Source organism: Asterias amurensis, chromosome 18 (genome assembly GCF_032118995.1).
Source record: "Asterias amurensis chromosome 18, ASM3211899v1".
In the NCBI taxonomy this organism is placed as follows: domain Eukaryota; kingdom Metazoa; phylum Echinodermata; class Asteroidea; order Forcipulatida; family Asteriidae; genus Asterias; species Asterias amurensis.
Window position 1 is genome coordinate 1,392,617 of NC_092665.1, and position 4,884 is coordinate 1,397,500.

The 4,884-nt window shown below is 40.7% G+C and overlaps 1 non-coding gene across 1 annotated transcript; it reads right to left on the reverse strand.

Moving 5' to 3' along the window:
* Positions 1 to 543: 543 nt before the first annotated feature.
* Trnaa-agc (transfer RNA alanine (anticodon AGC)) lies at positions 544 to 625 on the reverse strand. The gene has a single exon. It is a non-coding gene; the product is annotated as a tRNA-Ala (tRNA).
* Between the last annotated feature and the right edge of the window lie 4,259 nt (positions 626 to 4,884).

Below are 4,884 nucleotides of genomic sequence, written 5' to 3' on the forward strand. Positions count from 1 at the left end.
CCGAGCCTCTAGCTACCCCCCCCCCTTTCCCTTCTTCCTCTTATGTCCATAAACCCAACACTCCGTCTCCGTTTCCCATGGTCTTCAAACCATGCAGAACATTTCGTGATATAGAATCATAATTATTTACAAATGACGCTAGAGCGGGGCCATTAAGACCGACCGAATGTGTACATTCGTATATCCTAGATACCCATTCATTTTGATAAACCTCTCGGTCTGACTCGAGAGATGCAATTACTGGACGTAGTTGGCAAACATGAAAACATAACGACACCAGAATAAATATTGAACATAACTTACACAAGTCGACTGTTTAAATGTGGCCTCCAGTTATATTGTCTGTTGGTTTTGAGGGAGTGTTTGTCTGACTAAAGAGCAAAAAGAGGCATTCGACTCAAACACAAGGGTGGATTTAAGAGATGTTAAATTTGCATCGGGGATAAAGAATATTAATTTTGGTTTTTTACCCATACACCGATGTGTGTTAGCACTGTATACTCAGTACTTACCCGAGTCCTGTGAAAACATATCACAGGGATGTTACTCGGGTGGGATTCGAACCCACGACCCTTGCAATGCTAGAGCAGTGTCTTACCAACTAGACTACCGAGGTTGCCCAGTAGCTAGAGGCAGTTCGAATCCTATGTTTTGGCAGCGGGTACCGCAAGGGTATAAAAGATGTTAAATTTGCATCGGGGATAAAGAATGTTAATTTTGGTTTTTACCCATACACCGATGTGTGTTAGCACTGTATACTCAGTACAATGGTGGATTATTGGGATTAACCCTCAAACCATTCCCGGGTCAGAACTGACCCGGATTCAAGTCCTCGGGGCTGAGCCATTTCGGGGTCAGGGTGACCCGGGGTCAAACTTCTTTCTGGCCCTCTCTCTATTTAAAAACTCGTTCTACCCTTCACTTTGAAACAGAAAACAAATAATCACAACACTCTTCAAGGGACAGTTTTCTATAATAAGAACAAACGCTCCGCAAAGTCGATCGTATAGAATTCACACAGAATCCCCGGTGTCATAAAATTATGATTGGCGACACTACGTTATGTCTGTCTTTAGTTTAGTCTCTTGTCCTCAAATACAGGCTTCTCCCAACACAAGCAACTGCTTATCATCAGAGTTTGCCAATTTTTAATGTTACTGTGCTGTGTTTATTGTATTCCAGAGAAATGGGAATTGGGAATAAATGTCTTTGAAATTGAAATTGAAATTTGAAATAGAAACCAATATTTAAGATGTCGTGGTATTTTTTTCTCGAGATGGCGTCGGCTGAAGACAACCTCTCGCTCAACTGATGCCGTCTTTGGGTCCGTCTATGCCCGGGAAAGTTAGACAGTAAACATCGTCAGGGAGCAATCATCATCTACAGTCATACTTTTCATTTTCTCTCCCCCTGAAAAACGGAGCAATTCCACTCCAAATTGACATGACGCTCCTTATAAATGACGGAATTCCTTGGACGAAAGCCGAGCTAAATTACCGCAAATACCCTTTACGTCTGTCGGGATGGCGGGGGGGGGGGGGGGGGGGTGGTAGTAGGCAGGGAGAGAGTGGGTGGAGGGGGCATCGAAAGAAACACACACTGAGTGTTTGACAGAATTCATTCGATTATTTGTTCCGCAATTCGCAGCCATATTGACTTAAGTGGGGTTGGAAAATGACAAATTACGCTGATGTTATTGATTCTGGTATCAAGTTAGGGGTTTTCTCGCTCTAATGGGTGCAGTGCACAGCAACGCATTAATCTTTAGCTGTACACTAAAGCCCTTAAAGGGACACGTTGCCTAAGGTCGAACGAGTTGGTCATTGAAGAGCGTTTGCTACGAAATGCATATGGTTAGAAAAGTGTTTAAAGGTACAATGTAATGATCCACACAAATAGGCCTCGCATGGTTTTCCTTGTACGTCGTGAGTTAACACGGCACGCAGATTGTGGGTTAGGCTTTTGCTGACTCGCATTACGTGTCAAGTTTGACCTGGATTGTGACCCCAAATTTGTCAGACTTAAATAAACAGACCATCAAATCAAAAAGGTGGAGATGGGCGGGGCACCTAGGAATGGACGTGCACATCAAGCAACTGGACTCCAAGAAACCGAACAAGTAAAAGAGGAAGACAAAACTGAAGATGGGGGATGAACCAAGTATATACAGGGGCGTTGCTTGGCAACAGATAGCGCAGGATAGCAATAACTGGAGGAATGATGACGAGGCTTTCATCCTGCAGTGGTGGGAGTTGGGTATTGAAAGAAAGAAGGGAATCCAGAAATGAGAGCAAAAAAAGAAGTGCTCATTTCAGCTCTGTAGAGAAGCAAGTGGGAAAAACGTTTTTGAGAAGAATTTTGTCGAACAGGTCAACCTTTTAGCTACACTCTCCGACTTGAGGGTAGTACTAACTGAATAACATAATTTTTGATTCCTGGATGCCAGGTATATTTATCGTATAGCCCTAAATACTCTAAATCACGGGACAAATTAAAATCAGTGGGTCAAAGTGGTAGGTTGAAATGAAGAAGCAAACTTTATGAAAGGTGTTGAGCCCGCACATGGCCCGGAGCAAGCGGCGTGACGGCGTTCGTCACTCTAAGGTTTCATCTTTTTAGATTGGACTCAGAAATGTGATCTATCGCGGGGGAAATGAGTTGATTTTCTTTTTTATCCGCGCGTCAAAAAAAAAAAAAAAAAAAAATGAGGTCTTTTTTTATTGAATGAAAAGATGCGGTTCTGCTTGTGTATAAAGACTTCAGGTTGAAGGGGGTGGTTGGGATGAGATTGGGTTTGAGTAAAAAAAAAAACATAGTCATCAAATCACCTTTCCGGGCTGTGAGCTCCTTTTCGGGTCGACACGGCCATAAAGATTGTCTTTCGAATAATGTGTTTTCGTTAGGCTGCTGGTTCAGATATTGTTGGGCTGGACTTCTCGAGTTTTTTACTCTGAATGGTGAAAGGGTTTAATCTTACATACCCCCACCGATCGGGTCTGTTGTGTGAAGCGCCTTTTATTAAAGTCGGCCCCGCACTCTCAATTTCCAACCGAGGAGCAGATTAAAGAAAAAGACAGATTTGTCAGCCAAAAGATCCGTTTACGGTTGGAACCAAATTATCTTTTCAAACTGATGGCCTTCTGGGCATTGTTGTTCATTCTCTGGAAATAGTTTCTACCGACGTCAGGGTTTAGCAATCTCGTTGAAAGGAAGGTATAAGGAAGGTATAAGTATTTTCCACAAGCCACCAGCTACGAGTATTTTCCACAAGCCACCAGCCAAAATAAAACTTGAGACGAACTGTCTCCAAAGTTACCCACATGTTTCTAAAAACAAAACAATAGTAACACAAGTTGAGAAGTATATACAAATATTGAGATAATATTTACATATTTAAAAAAAAATAAAGAAAATTGTATCAATCGGGGACGTTAGTATATCATGTTCAAACCAGAAAGTCGTTAAGCACCCAGGATACCAGCAGAACTAGGATACCAGCCTGACAGCATGTAATCTGGATGTGACTGGTTCCCTGCTAATTTTTCGCTTAGCGGAAATAAATTATTAAGCACAATGTTTCTGCAGACTGCTTCATGAAACCGGGCCCTGCGAAAGTTGCATTTGAGTTGTTGGTATCATGTGTCACATCCCGAGAGAAGACAGCTTGCAAATTATTGGGAGGTCAGTGAACTTAAAGAGTATCTTGAAGTTAAAAGGTCTAGGCACTTTTTGTAAGACACACAAATCAAATGTCCACAGATTTACATTAAACTTACACGGTTTAAAGGGTATGATGGTAGTAAGCTTTCCTTTGCCAATGTGCTGTATTTTTTGAGAAATAAGTAAAACCATTTCTCGAAAATAATTGTCGTCTCAGTGCGGCGAGAAATGTTTTAGCATGTACTACGGATTGGATTTACGCGACTCAACTGAAACAATGCTTCGCGGTGTTCACATTTTTCTCTCAAAAACTTGACGACTAATGAAGCTGAAACTTCTACAGGGCCCAATTTCATAGAGCTGCTAAGCACAAAAAGTTGCTTAGCATGAAATTTCTGACTCGATAAAAACAGGATTACCAACCAAATTTCCATACGGTTTTCAGGATGAGCAAAAAAAAACAGCTGAATACCAGTAACAAGCAGTATGCAACAAATGGAAATTTAGTTGGTATCCTGTTTTTATCAAGGAAGATATTTCATGCTAACTAAATTTTTGTGCTTAGCAGCTCTATGAAATTGGGCCCTGGTTAGTAACATAGCACACATCTTCATTGACAGTGAGTAGGGACTCTTGTCATGGCCAAAAACTTGATCTACAAACAAAAATATATCAAAATCCTTGAAACGGCTTTGATGAGCACGCTCTAATATAAAAAGAAAAAAGAAAAAAAAGAAAAAAAAAAAAAAAAAAAAAACATCACCAAAATGTCTACGTGCGTGTTGCATGTGTAACTGATGCGAACTAATTTTCAACCGGTAAAGGTGCTACCGTTTAAAGGGGGGGGGGAGCCGTACTTTCATGAATAAACATAAAAACTGCAAGGCAGACAGATTCGTGACACAATATCTAAACAGGCTCTGTCACCCTAAACGGGGGGAAAGGAAATTGCGACTCAGCCAAAAAATAATAATAATTTTGACATTTGGATCAGCTTACAGTTTGTCCGAAAAAATAATCAGATAAGGGGAATTTGATTGCAAATAAAAAAAATACAATGTCTGTGAAAATTGATTTACTTGCGTTTTTTCCTCTTATTTTTTTTCCGTAGGAGTTTGAGAAGAAAACTGATTGCTAAAATATCAGGGGTCGATTTCACAAAGAGTTAGGACTCGTCTTATCTCATTTATGATTAATCTTAAGATCTGCATGCTACAGTGCAGG